The 25,611-nt window shown below is 41.2% G+C and overlaps 1 protein-coding gene across 6 annotated transcripts in view; it reads left to right on the top strand.

Annotated features, from left to right (window-relative positions):
* Positions 1–25,611, top strand: part of APC (APC, WNT signaling pathway regulator) — a 163,516-nt gene that overhangs the window by 17,293 nt on the left and 120,612 nt on the right. For 3 of the 6 annotated variants that reach the window (XM_025207076.1, XM_025207073.1, XM_006026173.3), the window contains exon 2: positions 21,444–21,526. The exons of 2 other annotated variants lie outside the window; for them this stretch is intronic. The gene's annotated coding sequence lies outside the window, so the exon portion shown is untranslated. Of the gene's footprint in view, positions 1–11,354; positions 12,075–21,443; positions 21,527–25,611 lie in introns of those variants that run through there. One more of the 6 variants, XM_025207078.1, reaches the window with a different exon arrangement.

A 25,611-nucleotide genomic window follows, 5' to 3' on the forward strand; every position in this document is an offset into this window, starting at 1 on the left:
CCCCCGCCTTCCCCCTTTTAACAGATTGATGTCATAGATAGGTATATGTCATAGACATCTCAATTTTCTTTCCTCTTTCCTTTTTTTAAAACAAATTTCATACTTGTATTTCTCCTGTTTCTTTTCCTTTCCCTATCCCTAGAAGGTTACATGTTGTTTGGTTAAAAGGGAATGGTTGTGAGTGTGGAGCTATACAGTTTTCTTTCCTTTAATTATTCTCTTATGCCTGACACCATGCCATTGAAAGTTGCTGTTAGAGTTTGTGGGGAGCGCTGATTTTTGCATTAAAATACATGGAACCTCCCAGATAAATCATTATTCCTGAATAGTTTGAGAGTTTAAGCTATACAGCATGGTAATCAGGGTAACAGATGATGGGAAGAATATTATTCTCTGTGGCCCTAAGGTATTAGGGAAAAGAGCTGACGGGATTCTTCATGTACCAAGTGTGAGTGCCTTTTGTGCTGTAAAGCATCAGACCTAAAAAGGCTCTTAGATGAGTAGAGAAGGATACATATGAAATGCTTCAGCTGGAGGCTTTGGAAACACAGAAAATGAGAACAGATACGTTGCTGGGTTACTAGATGTGAAAGAGAAGGACTGGTGAATTCTTTGACTCCTGTTAGTACTTTCATAAATGGACTAGTAAACTGAAATTAATACAGTACACAGTGTATAATGGTGATAGATCAGAGGAGGAATGATTCATGTTCAGTCAATTAGAGAGAGAGACTGTACAGGGACATTCTTGATAGTTCCATAATAGTTTTCATCTGAGAACCTGAAGGTACCTGACAAACATTTGTCATGCCTCCCAACTACCCCTGTGTGTGTTAGCAACCCTTCTAAAAGGGCTATGAGGCTTTCTACTTATCCTGGACCTCAGAGGGAGTTGGATGTCAGAACTGGAATTGGAACAAAGGTAGTCCTGACTTTAAACTTCAGTCCATTCAGCAGAAATGACCAGGGTCCCACAGTACCATGCTTTTCCCACAAAGTGAAGAGAAAGGTAGGAGAATGCAAATAAATGAAAGGCGACAGATACAGAAATGCAGCTGACTACAAGGACAGTGGATTAAAACAAGGCATAATTGGGACAAGAAATGGTAATTACAATGCATATGGTAAGCTACTTACATGCATGAAGAGAGGCATGGCAGAGAAAAGCAAGCAGTAAGGCAAAAGGATACTGTGACTATTAATTAGTAGAGGACATGGAAACTACAGTTAGTATAAAGCTTACAAAAGTTTCTGTTGGGGTGTGGGGGTGGGAGGATTAAACTACATAGCACAGATGGAAGAGTGAATGGCTGATTACATTATTTTATACAAATCTCTCGTTTTTGCTGTTTATGGTATGTATATGGCTAAATGTAACACATAAGCTTGGAGAATGTTAAAGGATCTAATTGATAGCAGGAAAAACTGGCTTTCCTCATGCATAAGGCAGGGCAGGGTGTCTCTTGGAGACTTACTGGTTTAGAAAGGCTTGAGCTTTTGTAGGCGACATTCCGATGCTAGGAATGGGTGAAATAGGTTGTTGAGTACAAAGGCTCATGCCTCTCTGAACCAGTTAGTCTTTATTGATTCTTAACCAGGGTGTTGAAAGATTCTTTGAAGGGTATTGCAAGGTGTGAGGAGATAAGTCAGGTGCAAAGAGGTAAGTGCATAAGCACAGGCTCAAGTTTCTCTGTGCTTGGCCATTCTCAGGTCCCCTCTGCCCAGTGCCTGCAGGGAAGCAAGCATTGTAATAAATTGAAATGGGGTGCCATTCAATTTGCAATAGTTATAGAGAGGTGCCTCGAACCTAAAAAGATTGAGAAACACTGTTCCAAAGTGCCACCTTGCCCTGCTTTTGGCTTCAGACTAACTCAGCTAACCACCTCTGTCTTCCACATGTGTACTCGTTCACTTCATCTTGCAACAGGAAACCCTTATGTAGCAAAAAGAAATATAAGGAAGGAAGAAAGTGAGTGAAAGCCATTCCATAGCCCAGTCATTGTCAAACAGGGGTACATGTACCCCTAGGGGTACTTAAATAGGTCGTAGTGGATACTCAGAACTAATGTGGCTGATAAATGCCACGTGCATGCTCACAGTCGCAGCACAGCATGCAGGTGGCCTGGAGAGCAGCTGGGTCTGTCTGGTAACTGGTGTGAAGGAAGGGGTCTGGGAGGAGGCAGATCAAGGCCCCAGCGATGGGGGAGAGAGTGGGGCTGAGGCAGGGGCTGCCCAGCCAGGTCAGGACATAGGACTGAGCTGTGCAGGGGGTAGCTCCTGCTGCTGCACGCCCCCTGGGAGGCATGGGAGGTGTGTGCCCCCGGATCCGTGCTTGGGACAGGGTAGGCTGCTGTTGCAGGCTGGGGCCAGGGCTGCACTAGGCTTTTCCCAGCAGCAGCGCTGGGAGTGGGGCTACGAGAGGGGCTGCAGCCACTCCAGAATTCACTGTAGCCCCCCACCCTCCCTCCCAGCACTGCCGCCGCCCACTCTGGTCCCAGCCCGCAGTGAGCCCTGCCCCATGCGCTGATCCAGAGGCACACCCCCCCCATGCCCTCCCGGGGTGCATGCAGTGGCACTCCTCCCTCCCCAAGCCCCCCGGATGAGCCGCTCATGACATTGTCCCACGCTGTGCCCTGGCTTTGCAGCCCTACCTCCACTCCCTCCCTCCCCGCGGGGACCTCACTCTGCCCCCCGCTGCTGGCCCTTAAAACAAGAAAAAATATAAAGGGCTACATGAGCTGAAAATTTGAGAGAGAAGGAGTACACTTGTTAAAAAAGGTTGACAACCTCTGCCATAGCCAGTACATTGTTTTCAAACAGAAGTTTATCAAACTCTCTTTAGTACTGAAAATTCTAAACTAGTGGGTCAAAAAAATAGATGGGTTATCTTGGTAAACCTAAACTATTTTGTGAGCCTTTTTGAAACATTTTTATGGAGTATGTTTTTTAGAAACAGCTGCTAAACTCATTTGAGTAGAAACTGGATAATTGTGGGGAAGAATTCAAGGTAAAGAAACTGGCTTTTGCCATGTCACAGAATAATGTTATATATAACTTCAGATTGCTAGATACTGCTAAATAAAATACTGTTCCATAATTAAAATACGTTACACATACTTTGCCAAATACTGAAAATATCACATAATCAAAACCAAACTTTTGCTCTTCTTTAAATAAGCAAAGGAACATTCCTTTGTGTGTATTCCCTAATTTCTATACTCAGCTGTGTTAAGAGTATATACACTACTTTCATTTAGCTCATGTTTTTATGATGGACAGGTTCACCATATATGGACAAATATCTAATGATGGGAAGGTTAGCATATGCCAGTTGACAATAAATTGGAATGTCTGTATCTACTCAATAGGATGTGTTACAGGAAAATATTTTTTATTGCACTCACAGACAAAATATATATAATAGAAAAATATTTTAACTTTAATGGACTGGTATCTGAAATATTAACTGACAAGTTATATAGACATTTTAGATCATGTACCACAAACTGGAAGATATGTGAGGGATCTACTTATGAAAGAGTACATAGCATGTAGGAAGATTTATTTTTTTTTTTTTGGTGGGGGGTGGGGGAATTCATGCTATTTCTGATTTTTTTTTAATTTCTTACCTTTGGGGCAAGGCAAAAAGTATATTTTAAACAAGTAAGTGTATTAAATTATTCAGTCTTTCTTGAGATAGAAAACAATTAAAGCATTAGATATATAACATTTATGAAAGCATATTTCTGTAACCTAACAATCCTGCAAAGCAGGATGTTCTTTATTTATCAGTTATACTATGAATAAATAAAGCTTTCATAAGATTCATGTAAATGCACATAACAAGAACTCAGTATGTGGCATGTACAAAAGTCCCCTGAAAAAGTTGTAATTATGTTGTACAATGTATAGAATTAGAAAACAGTCACCAGCCATGTTGGGGTTGGCCACAACTATCTAGGAAGCTTGGGGTGGTAGTGAAAAAGCCACATGTAATTCTCACTTTTAACTTTCCCAAGAATGGGGTAAGAATGGAGTGCATGCAACTTGAATAAGAAACCCAGAGGTGTGTGGGTGGAATCAAGGAAGCATTTTCTTGTGTCTTTGGGAAGATACTGGGATATGTTATCAATACTAACCTTTGTATCAAATTGAAACTTGTAAAATGGGAGCATTAAAAGGTGTTTACTTTTCTGGTGTTTTTGTTAGTAATAAATGTCTTAAAAATTCTTTTCTACCTTCTTCAAGCTTCAACATAATACAGAGCTGTGTGTTAAATTTAGGTTGTGCACTAGAGTGTGTACAAACAACTTTAGAAAGTTTTGAGAATGTGATCTTAGAGGTCTCCAGCAATACATGTCAAACTTGTGAACAATATCAAACACAGTACTTGGCAACAGGGAGTGCATTTAACTAGTTATCCAACCCACTGAGTTATACCTGAAGTGTCTGGGATAGTTAGTACTGTAAAAGCACAAAACCTAGTAATGAGACACCAATTTTTAAATTGGCAGAGTAGCGAAAGAGCCTTGGGAGAGAGGCACCGTTGCACTGGATATGTTTTTATGACCGCACATAAAAAAAATGCTTTGTTTATGGTCAAATTATTTCATAAGCATAAAACCTTTTGCATTTTGTCTGCTGTATTTCCTAATATCTTTAAAAAAAATTCTACAGTGCCTATTTACTTTCAGATGCACAAAGCTAGAGCTCAGATAAGTATTCCTGTTCATATTGTGCTTTAAAATTGGAGTTTTTAAAAACTCCAGAATAAGAGTGGGGAAAGATCCTGTACTTTAGTTAATTTAAGTTATTGTCAAAAAGGCCCTCTAATATTACTTTTTTAGTAGAGTACATCTAATAATATGGAAGTTCTGTTTAGCAAACTGAAGGAAGTGGCCCAAAATAACAAAGCAAGCAACTAGGAGGAAAGAAATAAAGATACTGAGTGAGGTGGACTCATTTCTCTTATATATTTAAACAGTCTATCTTAGAAATCAGTGCAAAATATATTTTTGAGGAGCATGTAGTGATGTATACTATATTAAAATATATTGTTGGCATCTACCTTATGATTGAGGTGCTGTTACCAGAAATAAAATTTGAAGTTGGAAATAAAGCCTTTTTGCAGAACAGTAAATAATACAGCTAACCAAAACTCAAATTAAACCAAACCATGCCCTCTCTGCTTGACAAATATTAGTTCTTTTGTACACTTTTCTACTGACAGCTAGATTTGACAAAATGGCTTTTCACTAAGGCAAGGATTTTTGTGGATGATATCTTTTATTGGACTAACACCATGGTTGGGATAGATATAGATAGACAAAATTTTGAGGGCAAAACTTGTCTGCCTAAATCTGTCCCAACCATGCAGTTGGTGTAATAAAATATGGCAATTTACAAAAATTCTTACCTCTTGCATATTTCCTGGCTACATGATCACATCATTACTACCATGGCTTTGCACTGTTATCTAGGAAGTAGATTTGGGGACTGTATAGTTTACGAGATTTGGTAATGTATTTTGCTCAGTATGGGTCAGTGGTTTGAGTGCCACTGGCTAGTGTGAAGTGACGAAAAATTATTACTGTATCTCATGCTGTTAGGTAACATGCTATAACTTGGTCCATGAGCTGTTTTTTTGACAGAGATGTTTAACAGAATGCTTGAGACTTTGAGTGAGCTTGGAAATTATTTTTTTTTTCTGTTTCTCTACCCTGAAGTATCCCTGCGTGTTGTGGTTCTGCATGGTGGCAGAACATTATGGAGGACTTGTGCTGCTGCCAATGCTCAACTTGTTCTTTGAATAAATACAGAACTTTAGGCTGTAGAGTAGTGAATCTGGCATCTTTTTGTGTGCACTGAATTCATTTAAACAAAATTATTCAGCCTTGAGAGCACCAAGGTTTTCTGGCAAACGCATAGGTCAAGATTTACAGGAGTCCTATCACGCTCTGTTTGTTATAGCTTTTCAGTATTAGAAAATACAGTACTGTTGTGTATAAAGGAGCAATGCATTACAAAAATCCTCACTCTTGGCATTCCCATTTTGGATTCCAGAGGCAAGTCTATGAGGCTGTTTTTAAATATTAGTTTTCACTTAAAAACATACTGAGCTTTAAATCTAAAACAGCAAGATTTCATATATCCTCTGACGCACAGGATTTATCTTCACTGCACACTTAATTAACTCTGCGTGTGCATAGGCTGTAGTTATAACTAGAGGCGATGACTCGATGGCTTTTAACTTGATGGCTTAACTTGATGGCTAGTTTATGGTAGAAAGCTTTAGACGACAGTGTGAATTTGCACAACTTTTCATTAATTGAATAAAGGCAAGTGCAAAATCTTTAGGACGGAAAAATCAAATTTGCAAGTTCAAATTGGGGAGTGGCTGATTAGGCTACTGTACTGCAGAATAGACCCAGAGATCGCATTGGACCTCAAGTTGAATAAGTCAAGTGTCATGGTATTCCATATATAAATAACAAATATGTATATAGTCTAAAAAAAAATCTATATCTACATTGATACCTAGATCTAGATATCTATATTCTAGAAAAACTATGTATGTATGTATAAAATATACTGAAAATTTGATTGCAGATATAAAATTGTACTTGCCAATTTGTACTTGCAAATATAAAATGTATATTAAAAATGCAATAATACTCTAGGTTTTATTAACAAGAATGTTGCCTTCAGGTTGCAAGATATGATTGTTTTATTCTGTTCAGTCCTAGTGAGGTCTCACTTGAATTATTGTGTCCAGTTTTGGGTAGCTCACTTCAAGGAAGATGCAGACAAATTGAAAAGAGTCTATCACAGAGTAACAACAATGGTTAGTGGGCCTTGGAAACATGATTTACAAGGAAAGATTGGAAGAATTGGTATTATTTAATCTGGACAAGAGAAGACTGAGTGGGGATTTGATAAGTCTCCAAATACAAAGTAAGTGGTTATGAACAGGGATCTGGGTTTTTTGTTTCCTGCAGAAAAATGCAGATTTTCCCTTTGTAGGCTCATAGAGTTCCAGCCTGTGATGAGTTGCTTGGGGCTGGGAGGAGCAGTAAACAGGGCAATTGAAGCAGGGATGGGGAGGTAAAGGTGCGGGGGGGAAAACCCAGGGGTGTGGAGGAGGGGATCCCATGCGTATGTCCATACATGCGCACACACACATGGCCAGCAATACAGCCAGATGGTGGTGGGAGCAGCCCTGGCAGCTACATGCAGATAAGCCTGTGGGAAAGAAACTAGGGGTGGGGTTGGAGAGCCAGGGCTTAGGGAATGTCCCTTCACCATCAGGGCAGTGGGCCAAGTTCTGATGAGCCTGAACCAGCCCAGCACCATTGGGTGCGGGGGGGTCTGATGGCAATGGGACAGTCCAGGCATACCATAGCTTGGTGCATGGCCCTAATGGTGTGCAGCTGGTCCAGGCCATCAGGGGCCAAACTCTGGTGAGTCCAGACCAGTCCTGCTCTATCGGGGCAGGGGCCAAGCTCTGGAAAGTCCCACACACCCTCTGCCCCACATGCACATTGGTGACATGTAATGGGGGCATGGGGAGGCATGTGCTCCCCCAGATTTCTGTGCCAACAGCGCGGCACAGGGCTGCAGCCCAGCTGGACCAGCACTGGGCAGGAACTGCCTCTGCAGCCCAGCAGGTGGGACCCAGCACGGAAGGGTGGGGTGGGGCGGGGAGACTCAGTGCTGCCATCTCTGGGAACCCCATGCCAGCCACACTGTCATGGCTACCATGGTGAGGCACTGCTTGGCAGCAGCTATGGCATAGAGTTGTGCACCCTGCCCTACCCCCCCACTCCATCGCTCCCAACAACACAGGCAGAGCACTGGCATGTCGGCTGCTCAGCTCCACAACACAGTTGGGGGCAGGCAGCTGCAGTTGAACCTACTACCTGGTATAGGGGAGGAGCTGCTGCTGGGAGGGAGCAAGTAGAAGGTAGGCAGAGGCTGTGGAGAGGCATTGGCAGGGCTGGGAGGGCTGTGGCTTGGGAGTTAGGGGCACCAGCATAGGACTGCTGAGCACCACAAAGCAGTGGCGGGGAGCCATAGCTTGACCCATGTCCTGGTGAGCAAAGGGAGCAGGAGGACCTTTTCTATGATTAAAAAAACCCCAAAATCAAACACCAAAATTTGCAGGTATTTAGAATTTATTCTACTGTAATGGTTGAGGCACTGGTAGGCTTCCAAATTGCCTTAAAATTGCTAATATATCAATAAAACATTGTGTTCAACTGATAGCTAGGTATATAGTGGTGTTTCATTTAATTGTGGAAAAACACAGATCCTGGAGGTTGTTACCAGAGAATTTTGGATTTTTTTAACAGAAAACCAGGACCCCTGTTATGAAGCAAGTGGTGCTCCTCTGGTCCAGGACAAGAATTAAAGGTTTTAAATAGCAGCAAAGAAAATGTTAGAATGACTATTAGGAATAATATTCCAACTATGAGGAGGGTGTAAGGACTGGAACATTACTGGGAGATGTTGTGGGGTCTTTATTATTGGAAGTTTTTAAGAACAGGGTAGATGCACTTTTAGATGAGATGATTGAGACAATGTTGTTTCTGCCTTGAGCCTGGGGTTGGACTAGATGACCTCCTGCAGTCCCTTCCAGTCCTATTTTTCTATGATTCTATGACCTGCGGGGCATGCGTTGATACCACATATTTTGAATTTTCTTTTGCACCATGGCTGCTCTCACTTGGCCTAGGCTAACTTAAGAGGATCTAATTTGAATATAGCTAGCTAGAATTAATCTGGAATAAAGGCAACTTTAGTTTTTATCACCGAGGAGCTTCAGCTTCTAACTGAGCTCATTTTATGATCTGTAAAAGAACTCGAATATAAAACTGTTTACTTTGACTCATTACATATTAGTAGCAAAACTAGGAACAGCTTCAAGTTCTCTAAAGTAACTGGGATCATTTGCAATTGCTGGAAGATATCAGCTAATGTAGTCAGTGCTTTTCCTATACTGTACCAGTCTCTAAAACCAAGCTCAAAAGCTTGGAGTAATTTAAATAATTGCTGTAGTTATTTAACCACCTAATTCTCCCCAAAAAGCTTGGGGGAGAGGGGGGGATAAAAGCAAGTAGTAAGAGAGAAAAAACATAGAAATCTTAAATTCTAATAAAATCTTTATTTTATAGTGAGAAGGCAAGCTAGGGTTCTTGATGCACCATGACACAGCAGTCATGCGATTCTGGTGTGGTACTATCCTTCTTTGGAGTGGCTGATGGTAGCAGACTTACTTCCCTTCACAGGGGCAGGATCCTTCTTTAATAATGGGCCATGGGTAGGCAGGTATAACACTTAAACGATTCCAAGAACGTCACTGATTTGGAAACCAATACAGAATTGTCCCAGGTGTCTGCATGTGCACTGCTGCAGGTTCTAAGTAAAACCATAACTTTTGAGGCATTGTGGTGCTGGACTACCAGGGGCTGGTATCGAGTACCCAGCCTAATTGCAACTTTTTGTTCCCCCTCTCACTAACACTGAGTTCAAGAAAGCACTTTATTGAAATCTGTGCGGTGGTACCTGACTGTGGATTGCCTAGAGAGATGTGTGTAGAGCCACTGCCTGGATCCCTGTGTCTGGGTTCCTAGGAGCTGGGTGGTCTGGAGCTACCAGAGCTTTCACAGCTTTTAAGGAGCACTTTCCCCCACACCACTCATTAGTTCATTTCAATTCCTGGAAACTGAGCAGGGTTTGGTGCATCCCGGGCTGAAACAGTTCAGGAAATTTAAACCATAGTAAGCTGGCTTGTATGTCTAGACACTTGTGGTTTAAACTGTATTTAAACCTGTCTTAAATGTTAAATCTGTCTGCACCCTTGGGGCGCGTCCAGATGTGCATAGATGTTTGGTTCCCCGGGGACAACCAGCAGTGGTGCACCTTTGGCACACAGCAAGTTACTCCAGGGGTGGAGGGGAGGCTTGCCTGGGGGCCTCCCGGGGCTGCAGCCATGGTGATTCTGCGGCATGGTGCCTGGCTGGCAGCAGACTGTGGCTCTGGGTGGCCCGGCTCCACTTTACAGCAACACTCACTGCCTGAGCATGTGCTGTGCCATTTTTTTTTCCCCACAGGTTTTTTTGACCCCTGGGTATCCAGGGGTCAAAAAAACCTGCGGGGGGAAGAAAACCTGGCACAGTGCATGGCTGCTCCCGGGCCAGATGCAGGGATGACTGGCTCATCTAGGGCCACATGGCAGGGCTCCTGCTGCTGGGCTGAGCCTTGTTCCCTGCCTTCCCAATGGGGACAATCAACCCATCAAGGGCCATGTGGGGTGGGGTGGGGCAGGCAGTGGCGGGAGCCCCCTCCTGCCCACGTGGCCCTGGGCCAGCCGATCGTCCCATCTGACCCGGGAGCGGCCGAGCCCTATCCCCTGCCCGCTCAATGGTGGGATGCCTGCAGTGCCAGGGCACAGCTGGGCCCAGAGCTAGGACAACTGGCCTGTCCAGGGTCATGTGGGGGGCCCCAGCAGCTGGAGTCCTCCCCCCATGTGGACCCGGACGAGCCGCCTCCCCTGTGTACAGATCGGGACACAGGCTGCCACTGCAGGCTGGGGGCAGCAGCCGTGCTGGGAGGGGGACCTGACCCTCCCCTCCTAGCACCGCCACCCACCCTGAGCACAGCCCCAGCCCTGGCCCCAACCCACCCCGCCCTGGCCTGCGTGCAGATCCAGGGGTACACGCCCCCTGTGCCTTCCTGGGGTGTGCCCCCTGCAACACCCGGGCTCGGTCCTCCCACCCCTCGGAGCCCCACCTACCTGACCCCTTGCTCCTTCCCTTGCCTCGCTTCCTCCCTCACTGTGGGGGGCTCAGTCTGGCCCCTGACCCTCCCTCCCCCACCTGCTAGGCTGGGAGGGGGGGGGGCCGCCCCCCCCCCCCCCCCCCGCCTCAGATCGTGTCTCTGAGTCTCCAGGATTGACCAGTTGATCATAATCGAGTGGTTGGTGACCACTGCCATAGACACTTGATGTATTAATGTTGGCTACATACTTTATGCTTTGTCAAGCTACTGTAGTTGTTGGAAGTGAGTAATGATTTGGGATTTTCTTGGCATGTAATAAATAATAATATACATATACAATAATATCCCTTGACATGTAATAAATAAATAAAATTAAATTTGTATTTTTATTTGAGAGGTGTGTCCCATTTCCATCTCCCCGTATATCTTCTGCTTATTCTCTCCCTACTGACATCCAATTCCCACTCCATTTTCTCCTTACTTTCTGCTTTATTATTCTTGCTCAAAGGATTCCTTCCCCATCTATCCCTGAGACTGACCAAATTCTAGGGGAAGCAGATGTTTAATCCTCTGGATGTGGACCAGGATGCATCACATCGTCTAATTCGAGTTGGGCCATTGGCTGCACTGAGCTAGGCTGGGTACCCACGTGACTGGAATGTGGCTGTATTGGTTCCGGCTCTAGTGCAGCCGGTGGGTGCGGGAGGGGACTGGGCACTGGAGACAGAATGGGGCCACAGCTAGCTCCAGACATGGGGTAAGTGAATTTGAGGAGGGCATGGCACTCTGGGCTGTGCTGTGTTGTAACATTCACTGCTTGTCTCAGTCTATTGCTTTTGGCAGAGTGTTTGTCTTTCCAGACTGCTGCATGACAAGCCGCAAGGAGAGGAGGCTGGGTTTTTCTCCCCTCCTCCTGCTGCTGCTGCAGAAAGGAGCCAGGGATGGATTTCTTGTGGTTCTGATCCATGTTTTTGACAGAAGAGGAGGCGGGGGCGGTGCTGGGAAGGCAGAAGAAAGCGGCTTTTGTGGCTAGAAAATAGATTTTTTTTTTAAAGGTTTGTTGACATAGAAAAGAGTTAAAAACAGTATCTAAGGAAACGGGCAAAGGATAACAAAGAATGGAGCAGATTCATTGCAAGGAGGAATGAGAGCTTGAGCCCATTGAAATCCTTGTCCTGCTCCTCCCTTCCGCCACAGCAGCAGCAGCCTGGGAAGGGACACAAAGCAGCAAAGGAGATGCCTTGATGAGAATCTAACACTCACCATGCAGGGGTTTTGGGGGGAGGATGAAGCAGGTATTCCAGAGCATGAAATTCTTTCTTGTGGTTTTTAAATGTTAACATTTCACTCTTGGGTACTATGCATGCTATTGGGGGAAAAACAAGCTATACTTCTTTGCGACTAGTGTTATGCGTCTTTGTTAGTGGCAGGATGTGGTGGCTTCTCTGCAGTTCACTGCAGCAGCTTTTGCTCCTCTGCTTAAAAAGGAAAAAGCTGCAAAGGGATGAGTCTCTGTGCAGCACTGCTATGCCTAGAAATGTATTTAAAGGATATGGTTCAGTGGCCAATTGCAACCCATGTAACAGCTGAAATATTGAGGATTTTTCTGCAAACAGAAAGAAATGTGCATATTCAATGAACACTAAAACCCTCTGACATTTAAAAAAAAATATTTAACATCACAAAGAGATGCTTGGACCTGTGATTTAACTTGAATACTGTTGGAAATCTTAATACATTATTTATGAAGCAGTGAGTCTTTTCTCTCTTTGTCAGATATGCATCTTTTATTCTAGTAATTAGGTCATCTGAAAGCAAATCACTTTTTAGTTTTGCTAAAATGTAAAATAGTTTTCAGAAGGCAATTAAATGCCATATAATTTCATTAGTATTTATTTTTTTGGAATTTAGTTGAATTTTAAATTTTCTTTTCTGTCCGTCATCCTCAAGGAAGGGCTTTGGATAGAAGCTATGCTGAGCATCTCTTATTTAACAGAAGCTTGCTTTTCCTGAAGGGATCAGCAAACCAACATTTGAATGTTATTTAATATGGGTATGCATACCATGAGAGAGTGTTTTTTTTAAAGCAACATGCATATTTCATACTTCCGGTTTGTATGGAAAATTTTCAATAAATTCTGTTACACATATGTGAATAGCATGGCTTATAATGTTCTGACTTTATATTTGAATAGTATTTTCTTCTCTCCTCCTTTACTCCCAATCTGGTGAGAAAGGATGTCTGTTCTGTTCTTTCTGTGGTTGAACTTGTCCCTTAATGTTACTGCTTTTTAATATATTAAACATTTATTCAAATTTTCAATCGGTTCCAGTAATACCTAGTAAATTTATGATTATTTTATCAAAGAAATGGAAGTCTTGTGAAACGATTAACCATCCTTTTAAAATATCTGTAATATAAAGTTGAAAAGTATTTACCCAGAACAGGATCTTCATTATTTTTATTGGGATTCCTAAGAAACTCCTAGAATGTCTGCGGTTAAATTCACTACTTTCCATAATCTGATCAAGTATAAGGCTTCTGTCACCAATATTGAATGACAGGGCAAACAGAAGACTAACAGCGATGATATGTAGTGTAAAAAGCTCTTTAACTTAATGAAGCTGAGAAACCGTATTCAATATTGTATCCTTGTTTGTAACGTACTATAAATTAGATTGATTATGCATCTCTGAGTTCCTGTGTGATGAAAGGATTCATTTTTGTTAAGTCCTCATATCCTGTTATAAATTTATATTAAGAATGATTATTATAATTGAGGCTAAAAGGTAAAAACTACTGAAGGTATGAATGCTCATTTTAGTTAGTTGAATACTGGAAGTTACTAACACTTCTAATGATTTAAAAAGCACTTTCACTTTTTCTGAAAGAAAGCAAGGAGAAGTAATAAAACATGACAGCATTTATAATGGGGATGCTACTTACCTGACTTTATTTTTGAAACCATAGAAGGAGGCAGTCTTCTACCTGTTCTCCATACCTGATCTAAGCAGTTGCTACTAGAAACCAACAAAATCTTTCTGTTAAAACTGGCATTATGAGTAAAATATGCTACTAAACTAGGCAGTCATATTTGCCAAAATTTTGCAAGTGACCATAAATGTAAATTTAACACACACACAGATGGATATGGTCCTGAAACTGTTTTTCAAGGAATAAGTATAATACAGTATATAAGACTCCTTTGGTACACAGCTGCTTATATGGAACTTATTCTCTTAAAACATTTGAGTTGATGAAATATTTAATGTTTTGATCAAGTTGGTTTAATTACTTTTTCATGAATTTAGTGAAAAAAAAAATGATTAGACTTGGGTGTTTTGTTTATTTTGTTTTAGTCTTGCTCTTATAAACTTGCTTTGGTTAAAGTTGAGAGTTTTAGGTGGTTGGTAGTATACATTTCATACAGTTTTCTGTATGAACAGATGCTGATGTATTTCCTGCAAGATGAATGGTTTCCTGTTCTCTTCAGGTGTTAGCTGAAGATGACATTGATGGATTACACATAATGTGAAAAAATTAAGGGTAATATGGGAATAACCTTTTTTCCAAAGTAATTGTTTTCTATTTTAAAATGATTTTTTTTATTAAGTCTAGTCTTTTTTTAAGTTCTTGACTGAAATTGATGTTTTCAGTTGCAAAGTATTCTTGAGATGTATTCTTCACATAGCATTCACTTACCAAAAACAAGGCAAACACAAAGTTACAGGGCATAATACATAGTGAAGAATAGTTAGTCATGAGTAATGGCCAAACTGATGATTGCTAAGGATGAGTGTTCATGTTTGTGAATCACGCTTGGTCCAATATAAAAAGTTATGATTCACGTAATTTCTGAGCTACTTTGTGTTAAATATAGACTTAAGTGCAAATCATGTTTCTTATTTCAAGGGCTTATTCTGAATGCACTGTGACTAACAAGCTAAGGAACTTCCTAACCCTGAATTCTAAAGCAAGGAGTAATTTTTTTCCTTGGCTAAGTAATGAAAGATTAAATTAACATGTCTGTTCATAATTTGAGATGCATGGTTTAGCTTTCATACTTTATTTTTTCTAGTACTAAGACTGTTTTTTTAGGATTTGTAATTAATATTTTATAGCCAAATTACACTTGTACTTTCTTCTTCTGAGACTAGAACGGGCTTGAAAATAAACCTGCAACACAATACAAGAGATAGAATCAGCCTCCACCTTTATTGTCCTTAGTGAGCTACTTCACTCCTCTGTGTATAGAATACAGTACCCACAAGTCATCTGTTATTTTGAGACTTTGCTGAAGAAACTTGTTTTGGTTAAGACAGTGGTTCTAAACCTTTTCAGACTCAAGGCACCACTTGGAAAATGACAGCTATTGGTTTTCACTCCTTTTCTTTTGACTGTGGAGTATAATAAAGCAGTTCTTCTATTACAAAAAACTCAAAAAAAGACCACAACAGGTCAGAAGATTTTTTTGACACTATAGGTTCCTGTTTGAAATGTCCAGGTTTACCTTGTGATTCATGAGTAGGTCTTTGCACTCTTAACAATGCTAATATTATATGGCACCCCACAGCATCATTGGAAGAATCTCATGGCACCCCAGGGTGTCATGACATCCTGGTTGAGAATCACTGGGTTGAGAGGAAGGCGTTATGGTATGGGTGAGGGTATGCCGAGAACAGCTGCTCCAAAGACTTGCTAATGGAGCACAGGTGAAGTTCTAGGCTACAATCAAGTGGCTCTGGAGATCTTATATGCTGACTTTGAGGACTGGAATAAATAATGGTCAAGTTAGAAAGCTCGCACTTAGTAAATTTGTGTAATAAATATTCTGTTATCAGAAAAAATAGTTGGGCAGAGGTAGGCATACCTGAACTGGATGAATCCTTAGATTAGATATAAACATAGGTGTTTAGAGACATCTTCTATAGACATTGGACCAGTTTTTCCTTCAAATGAAAATCACTTTCTCTGTCACAAGGCAAAAAAATCTGTAGCAGTGGGCTGTTCCAAAAATTCTTAGCTATTGCCAAATTCCAACGTGTACCTTGAGTTTAATTCATATCCGAAGACTTGGCATCCCTTCGATCTCATTTTCAATGGACTCAGAGGTTCTTTGTTGTTTCCTGTTGTAGGTACAAGTAGAGCTGTCTCTAGGAATGGAGAATTTTAGTATATTAAGAACAAAAGAAACCTTAGCTATGGTATAGGCCAACCACTAGATGGAGGTGGTTAACATTGTTAATAATGACACTGGAAAAAGAAATGTTCAATAAATATTTATTTTCAATTTAATGAATCAGGATGAAATTTTTGTATCCAGGGGTGGATACAGAGGAGCTGCTGTGGCATGGCCTCACCCCTTTTCAGACCACACCATGTGAGCAACAATCAGGGGCTTTAAGTCTCTCAATCAGGTAGGATTTCCGCCCCCCCCCCCCCCCCCCCCCGCCGCTCCATGTTCAGTAGCATGTCCCCTCTTCCCCATTCACTGCTGCCACTGTCCCTGATTGCCCTGGGAACAGGGGAGCTCCAGAACTGCTCTTATCTCACTCTAGCCAGGATGTATGAGGCGGTAAGCTCAGCTGGAGACAGCAGTCTTGGGCAGGTTTCTCTTCTCTGCTAGTTTCCCTGTGGGTGTTTCCTGCCATCCTGGGAAGTAGAAGAAGGGTAAAAGGAGAAGGAAGAACCTGCTTACTGCTGTTGCTGCTGAGCCCTGTTCCTCATGTAGCCCTGGAGCTCCTCCTCCCAGAGCAACCAGAGACACCAAAGGCAGTGATGGGCGTGGCAGGGGCAGGAGGTGGGGTGAAAGGACATGTGGCTGAGCATGGAGTGGAAAGGGGTGCTAAGGGTTGGGGGTAGGGAGATTCATACCTGATTCTGGGACTTAAATTCCATGCCTACAGGTCCTATGGTGTGGTCTCCCCATCCTGGTGGGAGTAGGGAGCTAGGAGCAGATGTGCAGCTACTGTTATGGCACTGGTTGTTGCTCCTGTACCCGCCTTTACACAATTCTGTATCCATCCATGCTTATATTATCTGAAGGTGGTGAAGTAATGGCTTATAGCAGTGTTGAGGTGATGTTGCTGCGATGGTCTAGGAGATATGTGAAATGCAAGAATTCTTGCAGGTAGTATCTTTTACTGGATCAACTGTATGCTTGGTATAGACACAAGCAAACTTTTGGGTGTCACAGTACCTTTCTTCAAGCCTCTGAAGTACACCAGCTACTGTGATACCCAGAAGCTTACCTATGTCTATATCAGCCATATACTTGGTCCAATAAAAGATAGCACCCACAAGAATTCTTGGCTGATATGTTAGTAAACTGTTAAACAGCATTGGACACTTGCACCCAAGAGTTTTAAAGGTTTAGGAGGGTTTCAGTGGTGTTATTGGTAAATCATGAAATACTCGGGGAAACTGGAAGTGCTAATGTATTAATGTTCAAAATGAGTAGGCTGCAGTAAGGTACTTGACTTAATCAAATTTTCTGTGTGGAAGAAAATATAAAATTCTGAATGACACGATATTGTCAGGATAGTAAATGGTATTGAGGACAGGTGGTTGTACAGATAGATTTGAATTGCTTGGTAAACTGGGCCCATACAAACCAATTGTTTTTTAATACAGTCAAATACAAAGTCATAACTCTCTTTCAGTGTCCTGGAAAGCAATGACAAAAGGATTTAGGATTGATAATACAGTGGGCAAGCAAGTAAACATGAGTTACCAGTATGATGCTGTGGCAAAGAGGCTAATGCGATGATATGATAATGCAATTATATCAATCAACACACACATGCACAAGGAACCAAAAAACTGACGCAATCAGAGTGTTTCTTTTGTCCTACTTTTATTTTCATTTTCAAATTCTTGGAAGGCACCGAATGTGATATGGTGATGAGGAAAAAGAAAAGTTCCTAGAAAAAAATGTGGGTGGCTCGAGGAGAGAAATGAAGTGAACATTTGCCTTCCACTGAAAAATTTAAATGCTGAAATCAGATTTATAGAGTAAAATTTCTGTATTTACTCAAATATAAGGCAACCCCCCAATAATTTGATTCTATATATGGGAAATGTATAAATTTGTTATAATTTCCCAGGTATAGAATCTAATTATTGGAGGCTTACCTTGAATTTGTACCCCTGCCACTGCTTCAGCAAAGAGAATAAGTGTGGGGGATTAGGTAACCCCTTTACCCCCTACACCCTTAGCTTTTCTCCTCCAGCCTCTTCCCTTCTTCCTTAGTGTTATACCATGCTTTCCCTGAGCACATGGAAATGAGAAGCAAATTTGAAAATACTGACCTAGAAATAAACGTACCTGTAGTAACTCGCAGAAAGGGAAGTTACTACAGGTAACCATGGATTTAGTTCATTCAGAATTGGTGCAGTTTACCCTCTTGAAACAACTGCAAGTTTTAGCACATGTACTCCATAAACACACTTTTAAGCAGCACTTCTCTACATATTTGTATTTGTATATAGTACAAACTATCCATAACATTAGTCCAAATCCAAAAAGGCTCATTATTTACCATATAAATTAATTGGGCTGAACCCCAGCAGAGACTACAGCGTTTCAAGCTGTGGTGATTCCACAGCTCAGCACTGCTTAGAATATGTGTGTACTTCAGGTACCTCCCACAAAGTATCAATGTGTTAATTAGCCTCCTACTTATAACTTGAACTGGGTGTTCTTGTAGGGAATCCTGGGATCCTCCAAAAATTTATATGTAGATGAGGCGCAGAGCAGCTTGGTTTGGCTCCACCTCAGGGAAGGCAGGGTCACACTAACCATATGTGCCAGGCTGAGAGGGGGTGACCGGGATTCTGGGTAAGTTGTTTGGGGCCCCAGTCAGTGATGTTTGCCAGGCATTTAAAGCTGGTTAAAAAACAGGACTCGCTGGAAACAGGAAAGAAAGTTGCAGCTGAGCTGCAGGAGTGAAGAGAAAGTAAAAATGTGTGCAGTGTAGTGGCTCACCATGACTTGAAAGAGTATACTATATATCTTATTAAGATGGGTTACATTAGCATTGATTAGGACAAGAACTTACCTGATGGGACCAAGTGAAATGTATGGGTACTACAGGAGGACAAGACGGGTAGAGAGCGGTCTGGCATAGATTTTTTTCAGGGGCAGGCCTTCTGAAGAGGGCAGTGGGTACAGGTATGGAGATGGATGTGTGGGTGTACAGACATTCGGTGCAAACTGTGTAACGGGGTTTTAGTGTGCTTTAATCTGCCAAGTGAACCACAGGGGCCACTTGGCAGAGTGTTGGAGGTGTACGTGTGCATATGTGTGTGCGTGCGTCTCTCTCTGTGGATAGTCCTGTGCTCCCCCCCGTCCAGGACCACTCCCTCCTTCTCTCCTGCTGCTTGGGGTCCGGGCCTGCTCCCCCCTCCTCGCTGCAGCAGTCGGGGGAGGGAAGGAGTAAGTCCGGGCCCGATGCGGGGGAGGACTGGGCCTGAGGGGGGGGAGAAGCCAGGCTAGCCTGTGGGTGGGGGGAAGCAGTGGGCCTGGGCCAACCTGGTGGCAGTGGGGGGTCAGGGGGAGTGGGCTCAGGGCCAGTGGTGGGGAGGGAGAGGTGGGGGCAGGGGCAGGGGAGAAGTTGGCCTGGGCCTATGTCTGAGGGCAAGCAAAACTTCGGGGGCATCTGAACCCCAAGTCTCTGGGCCTGTATGTAAGATGTCTGCCAAGGGATTTGGAAGTATCTGAAGCCCCAGGTGGGGGGTGGGGGATACTTGCTGGTAGCAGGGTCACATAGGTTCTTGAATGACTCTTATGGATTTGGAATTGATTTGTCTGATTTGACTTGGGACACAAAAATTTTCCTTTAAAAAGAAATTCAGGACAAGGAAGAGATTGGAGAAGTGAAGGAAAAAGGACTGGATGTACTTATTTCATTGAACTAACAGAGAAGATTGGGTGGGGCACAGAGTTTTAAGTGGTTACCAAGGTAATAGGTTTTTTTTTAGAGGGAGGTTAATTGATACTCTTAGCTCTGTATGAAGAAATAGAGTTCTCTAAGGGTTTTTTTTGGTGGGAAGTTGATGTATGTTGTTTAAGGGTTTAATACCTGTAGTTGTATGTTTTTAGATATATAACTGTTTTGTGATAAGAAATCTTGATAAAACAAGGATGCTCAATATGTGAAGCTTTGTAAGTGTAAAGTGATAAGTATGTTTTTAATAAAATTTGTAATGGAAAAAAAAGGTTCCCATCAGTGTGTTTGCCCAGTATGGGCCATGTGTTTTATAGTCATGCTTATTGTTGGCTGCATTTAATTACCTGAATAGGTGTTTTCCATTACTGAGCACATGCGACTTTTGGCAGTACTATTGTATTTAGTGAGGTTTCCTTTTATGCAAATATAAGATATGGGGCTTCCCCCCCCCCCCATGTTGATTGCGAGGAAATATTGTCTTATATTTGAATAAATTGCTACATATTTACTTACCATATTTCTTTTCTTCCTTTTGTATGTCTGTCAGTTGATACATTCCTTTATATTGCATGATTCATGCATAAGCAATTTTTTTTTAACATAGATCATAAAATGTTATAAATGTTTATTTTCTTTTCAAGGTTTTAGAAGTTCTTTTAAAGAGGAAATCCCTAACTATTCAATAACTTTACCTCAACTTGTTGTCATTACCCTTCTTATTGATTTAATATAAAAGCTGTACTCAGTCTAATATTATTGTATAAGTACTTAATATAATTGTCTTTTATTTAACAGTTAAAAATGTAGTCCTCCAAGTTGTAACTGGTACTTGAAATGCAGGGAAGAACAGTAGTGGTATGGTACTCTTTTAATGAGCCGGTATTTAAATATTTACATGCCCTTAAGTAAATCTGGCATAAGTAATTCAGTATTCAGATATCACATCTTTAACCTCTCCACCATATATAATGATTTTCAATAAAAATTAAAATCTGGGAAAATGTTAACACATCTTAAGCCAGTAAAATGGATGATGTTATGCCTCATTCTGTTTTCTCTAGTTTTAAATTTTGTTTTCTCCTCATTTCCTCCTGCTACTGTACTTCCCTTTCCCTCATCTGTCATTGCCTGCTGTCTGCTACTCTCTCCACCTGTCAAGATGACTCCAGCCCTTCCCAGCTGCTGTCCCTCTTGCACTCATTCTTACCTATTTTTTTTTATTCTTGCTTTTGTGCCCTATCTTTCACTGTGCTGCCTGTTCCAGGCCCTGTCTTACTGTGTGCTGTACAGGCTGCCTGTGTCACTTGTAGCAGATATGCTGCAGGTTGGCCACCTCTGCTCTGTTGTATCAAATTCAAGATGCATACCTGTGCCTTTCAGGCTTTCCTACTTCTACCCGTCCCTAATTATCTGCTAATGAATCTTATCAAATTTTCCCCATTCACCTTTGCCAACTGTGCAGTCCTTATCCACTTGCTTATTCATTTCTTTCAGAAGCGCCAAAACCTTGCGGTGTTCTACTGCTTTCCTATGGAACACCTCTCCAAACTAGTTCCTACAGTCACAATGTCCCTTTCCTTGTGGGCCTTCCTAAAATCCTGATTCTTTTGTAATGCCACTACTACTACTTTTGGTCACTACAACAGTACATATATTTAATAATATTTCTTTTCTTTCATATGTATTCATTCTTAATTCTTTTGTTTTGGTAGGTGCAAAACTATACATCTTGTGTCTGTACCTAATTGTCATCCCACCTTTTGCTTATTCCATGGATTAAATTACTTACAACCAGGTAATTAGGCAATATAATGCATATAGCATCTAAAGAAGTGTTTGAATGTCATAAATTTTAATAAAAGGAAAGAGAAAGTAATTTCTATCATGAGAAATGTCAGTACTCAATTGCTCTGCTAGACGTATAGTACTATTCATACAGATTTTGCACGTTCACTTTGAGAAATGATATGGTGAAGGCAGACAGGATGGGATTCTAGAATGTCTTGAGCAGCAGCAATGCATGGGCAGGGGGGCATCACTGGCTGTGTTACTGGTGGTGTGAGGTGGTTGGTCCAGCAACGCAGTCACTATTTTTTTCAAAATTTCCTCCCCCAGAGTCCATGCCTAGTGCTGGTCCGTGCCTGGTTCATTGTACTTTTGGGCTAAGGCTTGAGTCTACCTAAAGACTTTGGTTCAATTCCCTGTTCTGCCAGACCTTTGCACAACATCTTATATTGTCTGTTATTTCATCTTTGAAATTAAGGAATATGTGCCTGTGGCCTTGATAAGAGCTGTGAAGTGTGTGAAATGATTAATGCTAGTCGTTGTAATAGGTAAGACTCCAAGTTAATGGATTTTATCTCGACTCCCAGCCCAACTATTCTTTTCTTGAACTAATTTGAAGTCTGGCAGGAGAAAGGAGGTGGATTTGTTAGACCTATGTTCCTTTTGGTGTCTGGTTCTCAGGTTTTACATATAATGGAAACTGAAGATGTATTAGAACCTAAGAGCCTGGACAGTGCATTTGGAATGGTAATAATATTAAATGCAGGCCTCTACCAAATTATGTGGCTGCTTTTCTGGAGTCAAAAGTGAATGTCTATTCACTTGCAAATTGGTTCAGTCTGTGCAAGGTTAGACTAACCTGCAAAGATTGAATCAATCCAGGCTCCGGCTTTTTGAATATCTGTCCTTAGCTTGCATGTTACTGATGATGACCAGGTTGAAAACTGTGTCTCTTGCTCCCAGAGTGGAGTTGGCAATGTTTGTGATGGTCCTTAGTTCTTTTGGGCATTGATTTCAAAGCCTTGGACCACTTGCCAGAGAGGGTGTCTCTTATATAGACAATTTTTTAACCCTATTATGAACAGTTCTCTTATGCCTAAGTAGTGGAGTTGTTAACTTCACTCTTCACCTCTTGAGTTTTTTGGGAGAAAGTGGTGAAATCAGGTTTGATGAGACTGCCGTAGTCCGTATTGCTGCAGGGGAAAATTTGCAGAGTTCTGGACTAGTGTAATTTCCAAGGGATGGTGACTTATTTTTAGGTATATTTTATTGCTGTAGTTCAACCAGGAGGGGATCCAGTGTTTATTACTGAGGTCAGGTCATCCTGCAGGATGGCATTAGCATCCTTGCCAGCTGGAGATAGAAGAAAGTATTACTTATGGATGTACCTCTGTGTATCTATGTGAAATCCAGGGGTACTTCTAAATACACAAGAATTGGTGAGGAGAAAGTTATGTCATGTCTAGATTTCTTTTATTGTCAGAATTTCAGTATTAGAAAGACAAGAGAATTGCCTTGGACAACTCTGGCTATTAAATTTGGATTGCAGTGGATTAAATTTAAAATGGTCTGCAATCTTGTTTTTTGGTTGACTGTCACTTTATATTTTAATAATGGAATTCCTTGCTTATTTTGGCTTGATTTTTTTTTTCTTTCCCTTTTTGCAAATCGTTACACGTATGAGCATTTTTTCTCCTCTTATATTCAGTTGAGAAATCTGTTCCGTTTCTCACTGTTGCTACAATTATGTTGCTTCACTTCATGAAAAGAAGCTCTTAAAATTTTGAAACACTTTCAGTAATTTCTGATAGTTCTTTGCATAGCTATTTAGTAGTAGAGAGCTTTGAATTTTTAAATGCATATATTTTGAACCGATATGGGCCTGGAATGTATGTAACACTGAAAATTTTAGAATGTTACAAATTTTGTTCTGAGGGTTTTTATAGAAATGCAGACTGTTACGCATATTTATTTTTTCTCATAAGAAAAACTAGATGTGACTATAAATATTCTAAATCTTCACTTCCAAATGGAAAATGACTTGAAATAACTGTTATGCAGTATGAAAAGAAACTGATAAATTGAAGTCCATGTATTTTTCCACATTTAAAAAAGGTGTTAATAAATATTAACATTAATGTTACTGATAGCATGTTAAATGCTTTCTAGGAAATGCAAAGATGAATGTCTGCCCTAAGAATTTACATTCTAAGGCCTGATTCCTGCAAGCACTTACAAAGATTAATTTTACATATGAATTGGGTCAAAGATATGTTAATAATTGTGCTTGTATTCAGTATTTGCAGGTATGGAGGGATACAGTTCTAGTTCTAAAAACCTATTTTCTTGGGCAGATTATTATTCTTGTTTTAGATTCCTTTGCAGAATTGGACAAATCTGTAAACAAGACGGTTGAAGAAGGGCACAGATACAAATAAGCAGTTGCCTTGGTTTAAAAATAAGTATTTTTTTAGTGGCACAAGTTTTTCTTGTATTAAATTGTGAAATATGGATATTTATTTCTATCAAATGAAAAAAGTAAGACTATTCTTTTTCTAAAAATCAAAATGCAATAATCAGTCAGCCCAGAGTTATTTAATTTAGTGTAAACTATTCAGATTAAGTGTGCATTAAATAATTATAAAATCCCAGCAATGGAATCCCCATTTTTCTAGCTGTATGTTGCATCACAGTTTGAATAGTGTTTACTTTCTGTGCAGCCAATTTAAATTGCATAGAAATTTCAAAATGATATTAAACAGAGGATGCATCTCTCTTAATCTCATTTCACTCCTCTCTTTCACTCAGTCTTGTTCCAGTGAAGACTGAAGAACATAAGGACAATGCAACTTTTTATAGCGTATTTTTACAGTTGGGCTTTCTTAAGCTTGGAGGGGGAGGAGTGAAAAATAATGTAATAAATGAATATTTGTTATATTGAAGGTCCTTGATGCTGTAAAAGCTAATGTTAGCTGACATTTACATATAGGTGTAAATAATATGTAGAGTATGCATTTTTGTTTAATCATATAGTTTCATAGTTTCATAGTTTCAGGGTCGGAAGGGACCTAATAGATCTTCTAGCCCGACCCCCCGCCAGGGCGGGAGAACAACCCAAAAACACAAACAAAACCACTCACCCTAAAAACAAAAACGGGACTCAAATGAGTCCAGCCAGGTAAGTATCCAGCCTCCTCTTAAAGATCCCCAGGGTAGGGGCCAGCACCACCTCCCTTGGAAGTTGGTTCCAGCTCCTAGCCGCCCTGACTGTGAAGTAGTTTCATATGCTGTAACATGAACTTTATTTAATGTTCAACTGCAAAGCAGAGGTGTAGCATGGAAAGAATGCACCTGAGCAGCTGTCACCCTTTTCCCCCATCCTCCCCTCCACTCACCTACAGGCATAGGAATAGCAGATGTTACACTGATGCATGTTGGGGAAGAGGAGGTCCTGAAACAGTCAAGGAAATGGAAATCAAATCTCTTACTTTATTAATGGAATAAATGTTGCCACAAACTTCAGGTGTTGTTGTCATGAAGTAAGATCCTGTTGTGCTGTTGAATACATGAAACCTTGTCTGTAAAAGGTGAGGAGGTTTCAGAAAAGAGCCTAGAAAGATCACTGTGAGGAAAGCTGGACTAGTGGCACTAGCCTGGGGACTACTAGTAGATTCAGATTTGCTTTTGTGCTTGGCCACAGCCTACCTGTTGGGCCTTGGGAAAGTCTGTCAGTTTTCCTGTGCCTCTTTCCTCATCTAGAAAATGGGATAATCGTATTGATCTCCTTTACTGAGGAGCTTCATGATTTTATGTCTGACAAAATTATTACAACAGATACTGAAAAACTGAGCGAAGAAGAAAGCAATTACCAAATGTAAGGCAAATAGTTTATTCCAGTGCAATACAGTAGTCAGGCAGGAAAAATACTCTTAATTTTAAGAAAATGAAACTAGATGTCTGGGCCAAGTACATTTCTCTGCTGTGATGGCAGCAGTACAATTCCTTCCATGAATTTACTAAGCTGTATCGTGAGCGTGTCGTGTCCGTCCGTCCTCCTCCTTCCCCCCCCCCCCCCCCCCCCACCACCTCCATTCT

Source organism: Alligator sinensis, unplaced genomic scaffold (genome assembly GCF_000455745.1).
Source record: "Alligator sinensis unplaced genomic scaffold, ASM45574v1 scaffold225_1, whole genome shotgun sequence".
Lineage (NCBI taxonomy): Eukaryota > Metazoa > Chordata > Crocodylia > Alligatoridae > Alligator > Alligator sinensis.